We start from the raw sequence: 18920 nt of genomic DNA on the forward strand, positions 1-18920 counted from the left end.
TGCTCGTCTGTCCTCCTTACTTTAGGACTTTGTGCATCTTCACTGTGTGTATTAATTTGACAGATTCCTTGATTCCCCTCCTGGGCCTTTCCAGAGGACACCATTTTGCAGAGGCATCATGGTGCACACTAGGTGACATACATATTTGATTTTAGAGATGCTAAAGACATGTTAGTTTACACATGAAGCCCCACCGGCATGTCGGATTACGCTAATGTTTGCACTTTCTGAAAAAGAAAACGCTGTCCTTATTCAGTCCATCCCTTAATGATGTAACCCTGAGAGGGAGCATGTTTTTGTCTGATGCAAAAGTTGTTCAATTGCACTATAAAAAAAGTGACATTAGGCTGTGGTTAATGAAAGTTACAAAGCCTCATTGCAATCTGCAATCACAATGACCTGGAAAATCGGCCAGGCCAGTAGTTGGCCTTATAACTTTGTAAAGAAACTACTTGTCCTCCCAGACAAAAACATCTTTTGAATATGCTTTGTTGGTGTATACTGCACATGATATTTGAATGACGACTTTGGGTAACGTAATGTGAGGCAGCAGCGCTGTAGGACATGTAAATTTTGCTGGACAAACTCTATAAGCAAAAACTCTACAATATTTAAAAAATACCATTGTCATGTGAACAAACCGCCTTTTTAGTTTGGTAGTTTCTTTGACATAGCAACAGCAGCCTTGATTTATGTTGCCATGAAAAGAATAGTAGTGCATAGTGCTTTTCTTCGTCCCAGAATGCTTTCAAATCAAATACACCAAGGCAACTTGGTGTATCTGTGATAGAATTGGGTCACTTTGCCCACACTTTCCCTTTCCTACATTAATTACATGAATGATTACTTTGTTCGGAAAAGCAACCGAACACGCGTTTGGCAGAAACAACAGCCTATCACAAGTCAGTGGTGCAGACACCGTGTATTGGGGCTTACTACAGTAGCTTGTATATTAGGTGGGGAATGTGGAAATTGGATGTTTAAATGGAAAAGTCTGCTCTAAAAAGTTTAGTCCTTCACAAGAATTAAATATTTCAACAGTCCCAAACTGGTCCTGATTAATCGGGTAGTCAAGAAGTCTATTGAATGTCAAGGAAAATGTGTCTTTTTTTGTACAAGTTGAATGGGAGAGAGTTGGTTGTATGTGGTCAAACTACTGTAAGGCTGATGCTGAGATTCCAGTGTAGTAAATTAGAACAGAACTAGCAATAATTGCCATGTTACCACGCTAGGAAATTGATTCCGGTCTAACTGTTACAAATGATTACAATGTACAACAATTGAAAATAAAGTTTACATATAAAGGAGAAGGAGACTGCCACTACACATATTTACATAGAATATTATAGATAATTATAATTACGGTATCTACAATTACAATTGTACACAAACATGCACAGATACACATGGTGTAAAATGTATTTCAATTACAAATTACAATTATGGTCTTTAAGGAAACAATAAATCAAGATCATAGTAAAATAACAGAAAGCACACTGCAGCATTATCTGCAAATATGTTTAGTCTGGGAAGATACTTGCCTACTAGGTGGTGCAATGGTACAGGTCTGTACAGGAATGGTCCCTACCTTTGGTCCGGGTTTAGTACATTTTTTGTGCGGAAAAAGAACAACTTTCTTCTCCCAAATTCTCTATTATTTGTTATTATTATTAATGCTACCCTCCATCCATTCCACATCTTGTGCAGTACATATTATTCACTTCCTGTATTCCATATGTGATTTTTTAATACATAGATAAGGTAATGTAAAAATATGATGATGTAATTATTTAAAATGTTTTCAGTATAACAATACATAAATATTAATAAATAGAAACAAGCATAACATACTCCGTAAAATAATTAATAAATAAAATAAAAATAGAGACAATCATAATAAAGCGAGTTCAAGACTCTTCTGTCTTCTATTTAGCAAACATCAACTGCTTGTGTTGTTTTTTGAATTTGCTCATCTTGGTGCATTGTTTTGAGTTCCTTGCTCAATCCGTTCCATAATTTAATTCCACATACTGAAATGCTGTGGGTTTTTAGCGTTGTTCTCGCATATAAGTGTTTCAAGTTTAGTTTTTCCCTAAGATCATATTTTTCCTCTCTTATTGAGAAGTATTGTATGACATTTTTGGGTAGCAAGTTATTGTTAACTTTATGCGTTATTTTAGCGGTTCAAAAATTTACTAAATCACTACATTATTAGTGATTTTAAAAATAAAGGATTTGTAGGTTCTCTATACGCGGCATTATGAATTATCCTCACTGATCTTTTTTGCAGTACATTTAGTGAGTGAAGATTGCTTTTATAATTATTACCACATATCTCCACACAATAAGTTGAGTGTGGCGTGATTTCTGATCAAGAACAAATTTAGCTTTTATTCAGTATTGAAGTATTTCTCGCCACCGTTTGTTATACATTTTTAATGTGAGATTTCCAGCTCATTTTTTCATCTATTATAATCCCCAGAAATGTATTTTCATTCACTCCGTCCACTCTGTCTATTTGTATTTGGTCGTACGTGTTCTTTCTGATATACTGTAAATGCATACATAAAAGTGCCAAGCATACAAGTTGTCCTTTCCATGTCCTTAAAGTCTACACCTATGTCTATTGGATTCAAATTTATTTCACTTTTATATAGTTTTATTTTACTCTAGTTAATACTATAATGTGTAATCAGATTATGTCACGTGAGCATGTAAATATCCTCCTAGTTGGTTAGGGAGACTTTGTAAGAAGTTGCGGCCAACATTTTACTTACAGTACTTTCCTAATAGTCTGAAGTGCGTATGCTGCCTCCCGTGGCTGATATGAAAGCATTTGATTTGAGATGATGAAAAGGCCATTGCAATTAGCGGGCCCTCGGTTCATTTTACCGCCGTTATAGGATGGACTGCTTGAGACAGTGGCAGCTGCCAATAACGTCAGCTTAGCAGGAACAGACAATTAGGCCGAGGCCTGTTACCACTGCCGAGCTGAGTCCCACATCTCCAGACCTTTGCACTGGCCCTATACCTCTGAGTGGCTGCAGGTCAATAGACAATGATATTGTCAGGAGCAACAGCTTGGAGCAGAGGTTAATCAAACCACAACGACGTATATCACTTTCATTCGGTTTATTGTTCTCCCCACAAAGGCCAGGAGGAGGAGAGAGGAAAAAATAACTGCTTCTTGGCACCTCTAGGATTTTATTACCCCACTAAATATACATTCACTGTAATATTAGGTACAGCTGAATTGATTTAGCTGTTAGTTATCAAGATTACAGAAAACCTACAGAATCAATTTCAACAGAACATTGTCCCAAAAAGAGCCCATTAAATGTTGTTGGAGATCTGGGTAAAGGTCCAGACAGAGGCACACGTCATCAAGTATGGATGGCCATAATACTTGATTAACTAATCATTGTGTGGAATTAATGGTTGATTGATCGCATTTTGAAGTGCATATGATACAACTGGGTTGTGGTCTAAAGAAGAAAATATGAGATCAACTATAGGAAGTTGAGACTGTAATCCAGGTATGGGTAAACTATGGCCCACTAGCCTAATACGAGCTGTGAAGCTTTTTAATCCTGCCCACCGGATGTTCCCGAATATTTTTTTAAAAACTTTTTAACGTTGAAGCTATTTTTTAATGACCGTAAGTCTTGAACTATCGAAATTATTCCAACGGTTTCTTTCTATGAGAAAGTTCTGCAGAAGTGATATTTTATAAATTGTGGGTGTTTTTTACGGTGTTTTGTCATGTTGTTTGTCACTTTTTTGCTGTATTTCTGCTTGATTGCAAAGCATGGTCGTCTGAAAAGTAAACAAGAAGGGATATTCTCGCATTATTCAGTGTTTTATATTGTGTGCATATTGTAAACTACACGTCCTTTGTTCATGTACCCTCTGGGTGTCTTAATCAGTATAAACCTCTTAAATTCAAGACGTCTTTAGTGATCAGTCATTATAAAATGTTTAAACATTTTTAGCATTATACATATATATATATATATACTGTATACACTAGGTCCCCAACTTACGAACTGTTCGTAAGTTGGCTAACACTCGCGGATACGAACACAAGCTGACTGGTCTATATTTTATTTTATTTTGCCTTGTAGTCAGTCGCTCAATCAGTATTTATACTGCTACTGTACACGCTTGACTAGTAGAGGGCACCCAGTAGAGGGCACTGTGACTCTGCTAATGGGACCAACAGCCAACCTTAGCACTAATGAGACCAACAGAGGAAGGGTAAGATGCTGGGGAGATACAGTGTAAAGCTAAATGGAAAGCTAAATTGTACAACCCGGACAGAGCGTGTGATTCAAGTTTATGAAGAGTTAATAGGCCTGCTTAATTCTACACCACCCACAGAACACTACCTCTTTTAGAAGAGTCTAACGACGACGATGACTTGTCCTTTTTTTCAATATCTCCTCCTCCTCCACCACAACGACGTATGCTCGACCACTCCTCTTCAAAGGTAAATAACATTTATCATTACGTATTATATCATTTTTATTATTGTTGTTTTTTCATTAATTATCCTCGTTTAATATTACTACTGCATCCAAACTCATATTTACATAAATACGCATATACTGTATATGTATACACGTACATGCAGTACCTACTGTATATAAATGGTAATATTACCTTTTCCCCTACTTAAGAACGATTCGACATAAGAACGGTCGTCTGGAACCAATTGTGTTCGTTAGTTGTGACTTAGTGTATGTATATGCCGCATACATGGATCCTGGAATGCCTGAAGCTGTACAAGGTCAACACCACTCTAAGAGCCTTCATTGTAAACTCACTGAGGCTGTGGCAGACCACCCTTGAGGCCAACTTTGAGCCAAGTCTCCATCAAATGTGGCATATACCAAGGAGATGCTCTGTCCCTGCTGCTGTTCTGCATAGGCCCGAACCCCCTCAGCCAATTAATCAACAAGACTGGCTATGGATACCGACTTAAGAATGGGGCCACCGTCAGTCATCTCCTCTACATGGATGACATCAAGCTGTACACTAAGAGCGAGCGAGACATTGATTCACTGATCCATACCACCAGGATCTACAGCAGGGACATCGGAATTTCATTCGGACTGGAGAAATGTGACTGAATGGTAACAAAGAGAGGGAAGGTAGCCCATACAGATGGCTTTGCACCCTCAGAGGGCAGAATAGTAGATGTTGAGGAGAGCTACAAGTACCTTGGAATACCACAGGCAAATGGTAACCATGAAGAGGCCACAAGGAAAGCTGCAACAGTCAAGTATCTGCAACGTGGAAGGCAAGTCCTGAGAAGTCAGCTCAATGGCAGGAAAGAGATGAAGCACTTAATGAATGTCTCAGGCAGTGGAAACTGGAAAAGAAGGAGTTGGAGGAAACATCATGGGAGGAAAAACCCCTGTATTGGATGTACCACCGACAGATAGCTGAAGTGGCGGATATGAACAAGTCCTACCAATGGATAGAGAGGGCTGGACTGAAGGACAGCACAGACGCCCTAATCATGGCAGCACAGGAGCAGGCCTTGAACACCAGAGCAATAGAGGTCCAGATCTACAACACCAGGCAGGATCCCAGGTGCAGGCTTTGCAAAGAGGTCCACAGTCCAGCACCTAATAGCAGGGTGTAAGATACCGGCAGGAAAAGAATACATGGAACGCCATAACCAAGTAGCCGGTATAGTGTAGAGAAACATCTGTGCAGAATATAGACTGGAGACCCCTAGATCGCAATGGGAAAAACCTCCCAAGGTGGTGGAAAATGAGAGGGCTAAGATCCTGTGGGACTTCCAAATACAGACCGATAAAATGGTTGTGGCCAACCAACCGGACATCATGATCATGGATAAGCAGCAGAGGACAGCCATTGTGATCAATGTAGCCATCCCCAATGATGGCAATATCAGGAAAAAGGAACACGAGAAACTAGACAAATACCAAGGGCTCAAGGAAGAGCCGGAGAGAGCCTGGAAGGTGAACGCAACAGTGGTGCCCGTGGTCATAGGAGCACTGGGGGCCGTGTCCCCCACACAGGAGAAGTGGCTCCAGCAGATACTTGGAGAAACATCAGACATCTCCGTCCAGAAGAGCGCAGTCCTAGGAACAGCTAAGATACCCTCAGGCTCCCAGGCCTCTGGTAGAAGACCCAAGCTTGAGATGAACAGCCACCCACCCTACCAGAAGGAGATGGGGTGTCGGTGAGGGAAGATTTTTTCGTTTTTATATATATATATATATATATATGTGCTACTGGTCAAAGGTTTTAGAACACCCCCAATTTTTCCAGTTATTTATTGAAATTGAAGTCGTTCAAGTCCAATGAATAGCTTGAAATCGTACAATGGTAAGAGAGGGAGGTTAAAAAAAGGTAAGGTTACCCAAAACTGAAAATGTGTATTTCAGAATTATACAAAAAGGCCTGTTACAGGGACCACAAAATTGGCCAACAATTTAAAGCTGTTCTGCAGAAATGGAGGTTGATCAAGCCTTGGCAGTTGGTGCAACTAATTCCTACAGGTTCTCCAAGTTCTGGAGTACACTATTGGGTGGGATCAATAGAGTTCTTATCTTAGCCCTCTGAGAAGATCAAATACTTAGCTTTGCTGCACTGTTGTTGTAAATAGCTGCTAAGTTAAATGTTTAGAGCTCACATACTTGTTTGTTGCATTATTCATTGGGAGTGTCTTCTTGTTTTTTGTTATCTACCTATTACGTTGCTGTGTGATGGGTTTTTTTAGCACTTTCTTTACTAAACAACATGGAAACCAAAGAGCTGTCTATGGCTGAAAAACAAGCAATTGTGAATGTGAGAGAAGATGAAAAATCAATCAAGAACATTGCACAAACATTGGTCATAGCTACTACAACCATTTGGATTGTCCTGAAGAAGAAATAAACCACTGGTATTGTAAGAGTAGGTAGACCATAGAAAACATCAGCAGGTGATAACAGAAACACTGAGCTGTAAAGACTCTGAAACAACTGTTAGTGACATCAGCCACAAACTACAGAGGGCAAAAGTTAATGTATCACGATCTACTGTAAGTCTTGTAAAGGGTTAAACACAGTAAATTCGTGAAACAACACTAATGCTGTTCACTTAGAAGTGCTAAAGGTTATTTGTTTTAACAAAGGAAGCAACTGCTCAACTTAAAATTCAAAATTTTTCGTGCTACACGATATGGTGTGGTACAGACGACATTAAAACCAAGCATTTTATTGCAAATGGGGGCGATCAGCTGGTGCCTTGTGAGTGTAACACCATGAAATTGGGCACAATCTGGAAAGGAGCTCTGAGTCACTTTCATGGTACATGCAATGTGTATCCAATGCAGAGTGTGAACATTACTCTGCTCACTCATGCATTGACTTGTGACACCGTAGAGGGTTGGTTAGAGGTGATGAAGAGTATGCATGTCTGATATCCTAAAATATGAGGCGGAGATGCCTTTGCCGACATTACTGCATCAGCCTTTTGCATTCCTTTGGTAAGCAAATTCCCGCTAAACCCGTGGAGGCCACACCCTGAAGGCAGAATCAAGTTGTTACTTTTTGTGAGGGTGTTAATTGTCATCTGAATTAGGATAGTCAAGCACAATTCAGAATTAACGATTGGTCATTAGGCTTATCCTTTACACGGAGGTGATGGGCCGCATGGGTCCGATCCCAGTGGACATTTGACAAGAGACATATCCACCCAGGGCATGTTGTTCAATCACACACACACACACACACACACGCACACACACACCCACACACCCCCACACACGCACATTCTGCAGGCACTTTTGAGACTAATTAATTAACTTGCATGTTTTTAGACTGTGAAAGAAAGCATGTGGAACCTGTAGAACCCCCACCACAAAGGACTCAAATATAATGTATTTAAATCACTCACTACTGTTAGAGTCAGTACTATGGTGACAAGGGTTACCTACTTTATAACAGTGGACAAGCCAGAACATCATACATTATCTTAGTACATAGGCGTATTAGGGCCAAATTAAAAGTAACCTATTTTTTAAATACCATATTGACAAGAATACAGTAATACTTTGTTTATTGCAGTTAAATGGTTTCAGACCAAGACTCACACGTTAGCATTGGCAAAGGTCCTTCTTGTCGTTCTTTTTTTTGTTTTTTTTTTCTACTTCCTGTTGTCTACAGTACTTCCTGTGGTGGCTATTGTCTCATCAATGTAATTTAATTACTCTTAAAGGCATTATTATTATTATTGTGTTCATGTTATTTTGCTCATGTGTTTTGCTGCAAATGTGTCCTGGTGTTAGGACGATTGAGTGGGGGAGCAGACAAAAAGTGATGTCGGGGGTTCGGAGTTGAGTTTTAGTTCAGCGTGGATTACGGCCACAACAGTAGCCCGTGTTGGGGATTACTGGGCTTCTTGTGAGATAATTCAAAGCTGCATTAATTGCCTGTTCTGGCGATCAAGTCTGGTGCTTGTGTGTCTCACCGAACATTAAGGTAATAATTAGTGACACTTAATGCCTTATACTGTATTTATACTTTAGTTAATTTAGCCATTTTTAATTTTGACATACTGCACACCAGGGGTGTCTAAACTTTTTCCTCCGATGGCCGTATACTGAAAAATCAAAAGATGCGGGAGCCACTTTTACATTTTCTAAACCAACCCATGCAGACGTGCTGAGAAGTTTTTAGATTTTAAGAAAACACAGCCTGCATCGTAGCTTTGTGTTATTGGTGACAAGCATATATGATGGAACCTTGCGCTTTTTAGCTCCTTTATGCTGTTTTTATTTTTTACAAAAGTGTTAACTTTCTTTTGTGTATTTATTCCCTTATTATTATGTCTTTTTTCTCATAATATTTGGTCTTATCATCATATTATAACTTTTACATACAACCTAAATTTCCTAATATTGCAACTTTATTCTGTGTTTTGTTTGTTTTTCATCATATTATGGTAAAATTAAATTTTTAGTCTTTAATATTTCAACTTTAAGCAGTTTTCTTTTCTTAATATTATGACTTTATTTTAATAAAATTATGTTCTTTTTTCCATTTTTGCTGTCGATTTGTTTTCTTATATTTTTAGAATGTGCCAAGGGCCAATAAAAACTGGCCTTTGGGCTATGCTGTGCACTCAAACTGCAACTTTATTCTCATAATGGTACGATGTTCAAAGCTGATTCTGATTAAGCAGTGTTTACACTTGCACGCATTTTGACTGCATTGTCCCGCAATTTGCCATGGCAATGCGTGTCATTTATTTATCTATTTATGGCATGCTTGAAAAGCGCGAAGACCAGTTTGTGCACAGTTTGCATTCTGTTTATACATAGCTTATGTACTTGGCATGCGATGGTGCGCATTGGCACGAAATGACTACGCTCCCACATGACTTATTTACACCTTGTCAATTACTGTTCACGTCTAGTGCACAACAATAGTACGCGTGACGCACAACGTTTCTGTCACCACCACTTCCGCAGCTGTGAAGCAGTCTTGGCATTATTTGGTCCTGTTTTGTCCCATGTGACGCCACGCAACAGCCGGCATCACCCTAGCTTCATTAATTACTCTATTTGCAATGGACTTACAAGATGTTGAACTCCAGAGAAGAAGCTCTCATTGCAGAAAAGTAAGGTAAGTCTGTATTATCTTGCAACTGCAGAAAGAGAATGGGCAAAGAGCAGGAAGAAGGCAAACTAAAAAAATAGGAGATGGAGACAGTGTGGGAGAGGGAATTCCTGACGAGAAGACATGACTCTGGGCACTAATAATCACAGAAATTCACAAAAAAGATCTAAGAGACTAAGAATTCCCCCCACTTGCTCCAAGAAGTGGTGGAAAAGTTAACCCATTTATGTGAATGAGACACATTGATACACACCACCCATGTTGTTTAGGCATAGGTTGCAATGTGTTCCAGGAGTGTTCACGTTGCATTCACGACTAGTTATCAGAAATTATACATGCCACAAATTTTGAACACTTCAACATTTATTGGGGCACACAGCCCTGCACAGCTTACACATACTTTACTCATTGGCACAGCATTGGCACGCAAATAGAAGTCCATAAAACTTTATGGGCCGTTGGGACAAGGGCCTAGAAGGAAAGAATTATATTTTGGTGTGGTCCCAAGTTATGTTTGTAACATAGCATTTTAGTCATCATTTTGGAAAGTAACACCAACAGATGATAGCTTTTTTGTCTATTTTGCAACAGCGAAACTGCTTTGTAATGTGCATTACTACCACTTAGAGGACTGGAGTGATTTACACTTTGCTTTGCCTGTTGGGATGCGTTAACTATTGTTAACTGCAGACTATGTTTACAGAATCCTTGGACATACTGTATACTGTGAGGCACTGACAGGTTTTTTTTTGTTAATACAGGATGTTCATTAAGAGCATAACAAGAAAAATAAGCGAATAATTCCTACCCTTCTCCAGGAAAAGCCCTGTTACTTTGTTTTAAAAGTCAGATCACCTTCTGTTTTGTTTTGAGAGGTTTTTGAGCTTGGCTATATAATCCTTCATCTTGTGAGTCAGATTCATGAATTCATTCAGCAGAGCATAAAAGTATCTTCATTGCATTTGACTCTAGTTGTCGCTGACACTGGTTCTGGCTTTTCTTCTCTATAGAAGGATGGCAGCAACAAGCACCTTCCAGCTCACGCACGCCCCCACCACTTCACTATGTACTATTCACTAGTACTAAGCGCCTCAGTGTATGGCATTTCTATTTGTATTTTACTGTCAGATTAGCTACAATAATCATGTCACACTTACATTAAAGACATTCCACAAGCTGGAGAAAGTCTTGGTGTATAATAAATGTTTGTGCAAATATATTATTGGCGACATGCTGACGTAGGCTCAGTTTGCGCACTAAGCTGACAGAGGAGATTCTCCGCAGCCTCATCTTAGGGGTCTGCCCTGAATTTGATCAGGCAATATGCAAATTCAGCAATTTTTACCCAAAAAAAATGTAAACGATAGGAATCATACAGAAAATCCATTTAGAACAGTTCAATGGACAATGGTTCAATGGTTTTTATTTTTCATGATGGCCTCCCCTGACTGCACGTCACTGCTTGCATTAACGTGCGGCCTTGGTGAAGGTCTACTGAGTGCTCTTGTTTTGTCACTCGATTGGGAGGGTGGCTTTGGGGAGTAGCTACTTGGATGTTAAATGGGGGTGTTATGGCGGGACGGTTGGAAAGTTCAGCGGTGGCGGATGCTACAGGAGGGCAACTGGTCCGCCTGACAAGAGATCAATACTGTCCTCAGAGTGGCTGGAGTCAAGCTGCTGGGTCTGACAGGGGGCCGTGTGGCGTAATTGGATCAGGGGCGCAGCAAGTCGCCTGCTTGCCCCCCCTCCACCCTCTTTTTCTTCAGGACTGTCACAGCTGTCACATGTCATCCCCCTGCACCGCTGTCACCCCAGGAGGTTAGTGGTTGTCTCCCCTTCCCCTTCTCGCACCCATGCAAATGTCCACTTAGCAGATGAATGCCGCCCAATATTAGACGCATTCTTCATGCTTTTATGCAAAAGTAAAATCTCTGTCATTTGAGAATTTCATGGAAATAAAGTCGCCATTTATGCAGAGTCAAAAGAGCGAAACCGCACGTAAAAAAGTGGAAATGGTTTAGTTCAGCTTATTAAAACGGGAAGAAAATACGGCTCAGGAAAAACAAACAATAAAATGAGTTGGGGATTAGACGATATAGAGGAGAAATAGGGATGAAAAAAAACACTATGACATACAGTAATGAAAACTCTTATCTCAAAAACTCAAAAATATTGACGAACTGACCTGTAAGTCCAGTGTTTCCACATTTTAAAACCCCATTGCCATCACAATGGCTGAAATGGACAAAAACATGTAGAGCATCTTAATATTCTTTAAAAACAAGCAGCATAATCTGGCATTTTCTGCAATGAACAAGAGAGATTACAGGATGGATTTCCACACTGAGGCTTGCATGCCATAGAAAAATCACAATAATGGATACAATGATCTGTCTGCTGTTAATCTAGTGAGCGCCCAGCTTAGACCCCTTTCAAGAAAAAAAGATCTGCTTTATTGAAATCCCAAATAACTAAATGCCTTAATAATCGTCAGCAATACAGAGGAGCGAGTGCTCAGAATAACGCAGAGACTTCACAGAGCGCAGCGGATTAAGATTAAGAACATGGCTAAACATTAAAAAGGAATCCATATGTACATGTACAGCAACTATTAGAGGCCGCTGCCTGTGATGTTATCCTATGAGAGACCCTCTGCCCTCCATTTTCACAGTCTTAATCAAATTAAAAGCTTAGGATCAACATGATTGGATTATTACTGATACATGGACAATTCCTTTTAGTTTCAAATGGAAATAATAGCTCAATTCCAGTACATTGCATGCAATGGATCAACTTGCTATTGTTCATTTCCACTGGGTGGGGAGATGATTTTCTTCAGTCCCACAGTATTAATGCTGTTTATACTTTATTTTCTGCAAAAGGCCAGCCAACTGGGTTTTGTTAAACATCGATTTATGATGGTATGGGATTTCATGCAAAGTCTTAACAAAAAGTCGCCTGTGTGTGTAGATGGTTGGTGATGGTTCACATTAGACAGGCACATCTTTGATAATAACGAGGGCACAAAACTCACGGTCCTTGGGGCTGGAGAGGCTATTCAAACAGTGTTGACAGGCTCAAGCAATACGAGGGTGAGCACAATAACAGAACATGCACAAGTAAACTGAAACACACGGGTGAGGCAGAATCATTGTTTCACTGATCTAGAACAGCAAAGCCTCCTTCTGGGACTGCATGTTCACCTTGGCAGCCTCAACGGTTCAGCAGGCACAAGGATGTGGTTAACAAATGGGGAGAAAGCTCGGCAACTTCAAGGCGGTCACGGGCTCGTGCTAAGTGATCTGTATTCCCTGTGAATCTGCTGTGCCTTAACCCTGTGAAATTAAGGACACTTCCTGAAACTCCCCTTCTGACCCCCGACATAATGCAAAATTCAAACAGCGCCATGCATCAGTGTCCTTGTGATACTGTATGTAAGAAATGGGGGGGAGGCGATAGCAGATCAGAGTGCTGTTAGAAAACGTCTCCAAACATTGCTGCTGATTAAGACCCATGTTATAGACACCTGTACCATATAATTAAGGAGGTCCTCAATTAAAATTTAACAAGGTCCTGAACATGATGTATAAAGGGTTAAAAAAACGTAAAGCGTCAAAAAAACGTGTTGGTTGAGAATGAATGCTTTCTCATTGTTGTTACTATGGATCTGAAATCCCTGCTATGTTATGTTCTGTCCTAAACATTTTTCTAATCGCCAACTGACCAACAAACAAAATGTAATTTTTTTTTAAAAAAAACACGATTCTTGAAGCCACAAAATTCTAACCGGAGAGATACAACTGTAAAGCACATTTGCAATCAGAAATAGGCCTGCCTCACACACACACACACACACTTGTTAACGCCCTTTTTCAAATAATTTTATTGGCCGATCTGCGTCGCATGAGAGTAGTTAAATCGCATATGCATTTACTACAACCAGAAAAGCTCCCAAAAAAGCTACATGCTTTGGTGAAAATAATCTACTCATAGGTCTGGATCCATTTGAAAAGGCATCTGGTTCCAAAAAACTAAATCGAGCATGATTGTCTTTGTAAAAACAGACTTTTAAATTGCACCATTGAGTCCCAGGTGTTTCCAATGTATTGGCCAGTGTGCTGCCATCATTTTGCCTCTAAAACTAGACAGCAAAAGTTCTATACAGGAGAACCAGAAATCTGCATGATTCCCTTTCCTCCTCAGCTGTTAACACCCAGATGTAGATTTTTAGTATAGTCGTATTACAAAAATATACTTCTTGGACAAAACAACCAAATATAACCTAATGTCGGCTGGGATAGGCTCCAGCTCGCCCATGACCCTAATGAGGACAAGCGGCGGTATAGAAAACGGATAGCTGAATATAGAACTTATAACAACAATAAACACATACATACTGTACAATACAAACATGATCACTTATGAAAATGACACGACTGAGCTCCAGAACATTGCTGATCTTACTTCTTGTTCGCACAGGAAATGGCATACTCCAAACTTCTAATAAAAGGCAACAATTGCTTGAGGCATGATACGTATTTAAAAATATATATTGAAAGTTCACAGCTAAACAAAACAGCATAGTCAAATAGGATAGCTGTTTGATTTGTTGCAGTGTGCAGGCCATTTGCTGCATGGCCATGGATGCTCCTAAAACGGCATGAATAATTGACACCACCCGCTGTAAAACAGTTAACCATTTAAAGAACATGGGTCTGAGAGGACGAAGGGAAGTAAAGATTGGCAGGTGAAAGTGAGGCTTGCAGGCTGACCTACGCACAAGACCTCCTCATTCGCGACTCATAATCACTACTCTGAGGGAGTCACATGGTCTGCTAAAAGGCAACCAGAGCCATTATGGTGGTGCTTAAAACTCCACTTAAAGATCACTTTATAGCCTATTACCTTAACGGTATTTACAGGACACCCCCAGCAGTTTTTTGGTTTTGTAGTACATTTGCTTGTGGGCAGCACAGTTTTCATCTCTTGTGGTAAAAGTAGTCATGAGCCAATACAGTAGCTGGGAAAATGTGAAGGTGATGCTTTATGGGAATGTATGTACACTATACTGTAGTATATTATATATCATATGTATAGCGTGTATCATTTTGAATATGGTGCTTACTCACAGACTGTAATGTTGCATACTAATTTGTTTGGTGGCATTAAAATGTTGCTCGTACGTCATGTATAACATGTCCAGGGCCTGGTCCCCTGGCAGGGTACGCTTGGATCACTGGAGACAGCCGCCCGGGGGTCAGCGGCGTCCGTGCAACCACATCACTGTGACGTGACGTGGAGCTGGGGCGATGGTGTGTAAATAAAGACAGATTTGTGAATCTTGTCATGATTGAGGCCATCAGAGCAGCTCAAGCAAAGATGGTTGCCCGCAAACCTGACTGGGAGCAGGGATGGTTGGCGCCCAGTGTGAGTGTGGAAGTGCTTGGCTGAATGTCCGAGGAGGGAAGCATGACTACGAGAACGCCGTCACACGTCCCTCTCGCTTCCTCTGTCTGGCCTGACAGTTGACAGCTTGCAGCTGACATGTGACTTAATCGGCCACATGTGCACTAATAAATGGCCATATGAAAACAATTATCTGAGGAGTTGTGGCAGGTATTTAGGGAGACTCTTGATAGGAAAATTTTGAGAGCTTTGCACAAAAAGGCACTGTAATTAGTAGATATTATACATATTTTAAGATAATTGATTAGAGTGGAACTGTTAGTGTCATGAATCCGTTCCAGAAGGAACGACTCTAATGAAAACGTACGCAAACCGAATACATTTTTCCCAGAAGAAATAATTCATCTGTTCCAGAAAGCCAAAAATGTTAACACAAAACACATTTTATATACAAAAAACAATTTGAAAGGCGTTTAAATTCATAAAGGTTACTTTTACCTTCACTGAAGACGTGTTGTTGGCAAAGAAAGGATGTGGCAGCGAGGTCAACACAGACACCATGATGACTGAAAGAGATAAATGAACATTTAAGGTTACATTTACCTTCATTGAAGACATGATGATTGCCAAAGACACGATGTGGCAGCGACATCAACATGGACACCATGATGACTGAAAGGGATAAATGAACATTTAAGGTTACATTTACCTTCATTGAAGACATGATTATTGCCAAAGACACGATGTGGCAGCGACATCAACATGGACACCACCTTCCTGTTTTGCCAAGAGGCTCCAAAAGGGTTTCTCACCTCATGACTCTGCTTTTCTTTTGATAACGGCTGCAAAATAACCCAATATGTTATAAGTTACAAGTGCCAGCATTTGATAAAGAAGGTGAGAAACAGTACTGAATTCAGAAACTAACTTAATAACTTATTCAAGAAATAGCCCACGGCAAAACAGGAAGGTGGTGTCCATGTTGATCTCGCTGCCACATTGTCTTTGGCAATAGGCGCCAGAGTTTTTTCAAGAAAATATTCAGTTTTGATATTACTATTTCAAATGGTTATAGCTTGAAAATGGTTAGAAATAAAGGCACACTGTAAATAAGAAAAATCATCAGTATGATCAAAAGTTTGTGATGGGAGTAAATTAACTAATCTAATTTGCATATGATGACATCACCAGGCTTAGAACTTGTCAGATCCCTGTCTCCACGATACCCAACAGGCTCATCCAAATGTCTGATCCACTTGTGATACTCTTCCTCATCTCTCAAGCAAACCCAGCCATCGTCCTCATCATTTACAGCGGGATCTTGAACACCGCTGCTGCCTCCTCCGCTATTAGTAGTGTATTAGTGTATTAGTGCTATTTCCAAGGTTTTATACATTCCGCTCGCCCCCCTTAGCGGCGTTTTGACCACCACGCAGCGTTAAGGGTTAAACACAAGCTGTGGTGCTCTTTGAGCCGATTTGTTCATGAGAAATTTGCATGGAAAGATTTGACCTATTTTGACTTGATGTGTCTACTGAGATGGGTCTTTGTTTTTGTATTTTATTTTTACTAATATCATTGAGGTTTAATTAAATCTATTTAAGTAATAAACATTTGATATCATGTATTTTTTATATTAGTAATTCATTTTACACAATACACATCATTTAGTAATAAATCAATATAAATTTTTTCATTTAGCTCTTTTTAGTGAGTCGAGCCGAAAGATTCAAAGCCGAAATTTCGCATCACTAAACAGTTCATCTTTCATTGGCAAGTGTAAACCTTCAGTATGTTGGACAATCACACTCAATAATAACGCATTACCAGTCATTTTCTAACAATTAAGCTCCAGATGGATGCTTCCTGTGTGTGTCCTACAGGTCTCACCAACAATGAATTACAATCAATTAAGTATTTCCGAAAATGTCTCTGCAATGCAGAGCTATTTCCTCTGACATTTTGCTCGTATTATAGTCCTAAATATCATTTGATGATTTTTTTTTTTGACTGGGACATCTGAATATTGAACGCTAGACAGTTTTTTTAATGAAAATGTGAAATATGTCTTTTCTCACATTCTGGGTCAACAACAACTAGTGTTTTGAAGACATGGCATAAGGATTCTAATGATATCAAGAGAGCAAAATTGTTAATTGACACTTTAAAAAACCTGTACCCCATGAACGTGATAGCCACTTTTAGCTTCCTCTTGGGGCAAAAACAAGCGCCGAACTAACCGTATTGCTTTTGTTTTAAAGACAAAATGTCACTGTGGTAAAAAAAAAAAACAAAAGTCACATTTGGAGTCCGTGGGCCAGAGGCCGGGCAGAAAACTAGTTAGTTGCCGCCAGGGAGGGAGAGTGAGAGTCAGGCAAAATGCTAGAAAAGTCGAACGGCGATGAGATTGAAAGGTGAGCGATCACACACGCTGGCATCGATGACAAACTGTCATCAATTGACTCCGCATTTTACAGGCTATTTTTCATTCTCACAATAGTTAGGGACAAAATGCGTCCCTTCTCAACTCAACACGCAATGTGTACTTTTATCTGGTCGCCCATGCGCGAGTAAATTTCCATTTACTCGCAATGTCTCTAATTTTAGACACAAAATGTGACTATTTAGTCACTATTTAGACTATGCATAATGCATGTATACGTCCTTTAACATACAGTACAACTCTAATATACTCTTTAATCAACAGGGTTTAAGTGCAATCTAGCAGAGTTAGAAGATGTCAGTGGTTGGTCTGACGAACACCTCGTCTTTTTAACAGCGCTGTTTATTTTAACTGGCTGCAAAAATAAATGCATTTACTTACTTGCAACTTCGTGAAGTTGTAAAATATTTCACATCTTATACATACAGAAATTTGCTAAGATAGCAATAAACTAGATTAGAAATGCGATGTAATCTGGCTTTATTTGCAGTCAGTAATACATTATGTCAACAGTGAACTTTGACTTCTGTTGTGTGATATTTCTGACATAAATACATTTTTCATCACGGTTTGTTTTCTATTTGCATCCTTCATTATGGTCCCCACCACCAATGATACAAAAAAAATACACTTTAACAAAATAAATGTGTAAATAACTACTCAAATTTGGTGTAAAATCATATCAATGATGGTATCAAATATGGTGTTTATGGTATTTATATACAGTAATTCATATTCATAATTCACTCATAAGAAATACACTAAACCAGTGATCCCCAACCTTTTTTGACCCACGAACCGGCTTGTGTTCCCACAAATCTCCCGCGGACCGGGGGGGGGGGTTAAGAAAAGATTATTACAAAAAGGTTATTACATCACTGTTTGACGTGTGTGTTAAAGGCAGTGCGCTAGCATGAATTAACTTGAGACAAATGTGCACATTAGCACTTAATAAGCCATCAAAACTTACCTTTATGCATTCCCACATTGTATCAGCATTTCAGACCAAATATGAGGTGAAAGAAAAATGGTAAAAATACAGTAGTAGTCTATCTGTGCGGCATGAGATAAAGTTAGCACACGCACAATGGACATGCGTCAAGTGAAGCGGATGTAACAGAGAGAATCCGGCCAATTTTCAAAATAAAACATAAAAAAATGAAATAATGGAAATTATTTTTTCTTTCTGTGAGGCCCGGTACCGGGCCGGAGCCCGGGGGTTGGGGATCACTGCACTAAACAACACAGCTGATACCTGGAAGCAGCTCTCTGCAAGTTCAGCAATGCAGTTGCAGTGGGGTTCTAACACAACTCATCATTCCTGACTAACATCCATGGCTTTAATTGGAAATGATGCACCTGTAAATTCAAACTTCAAATGCAAATTTAAGAATGATTAGTAAATTAGCATTAGGTTAGTTACCCACTCT

At 39.6% G+C, this 18920-nt stretch overlaps 1 long non-coding RNA gene across 1 annotated transcript in view; it reads right to left on the bottom strand.

Moving 5' to 3' along the window:
• Nucleotides 1-18583, bottom strand: part of LOC129187987 (uncharacterized) — a 29757-nt gene extending 11174 nt beyond the window's left edge. Inside the window, exons 1-2 of the long non-coding RNA XR_008572502.1 lie at nucleotides 18461-18583; nucleotides 15546-15613 (exon numbers count right to left, since the gene is read on the bottom strand). This is a non-coding gene — a long non-coding RNA (uncharacterized LOC129187987). The remainder of the gene's footprint in view (nucleotides 1-15545; nucleotides 15614-18460) is intronic.
• Nucleotides 18584-18920: the final 337 nt, after the last annotated feature.

This window comes from Dunckerocampus dactyliophorus, chromosome 9 (genome assembly GCF_027744805.1).
Source record: "Dunckerocampus dactyliophorus isolate RoL2022-P2 chromosome 9, RoL_Ddac_1.1, whole genome shotgun sequence".
In the NCBI taxonomy this organism is placed as follows: Eukaryota; Metazoa; Chordata; class Actinopteri; order Syngnathiformes; family Syngnathidae; genus Dunckerocampus; species Dunckerocampus dactyliophorus.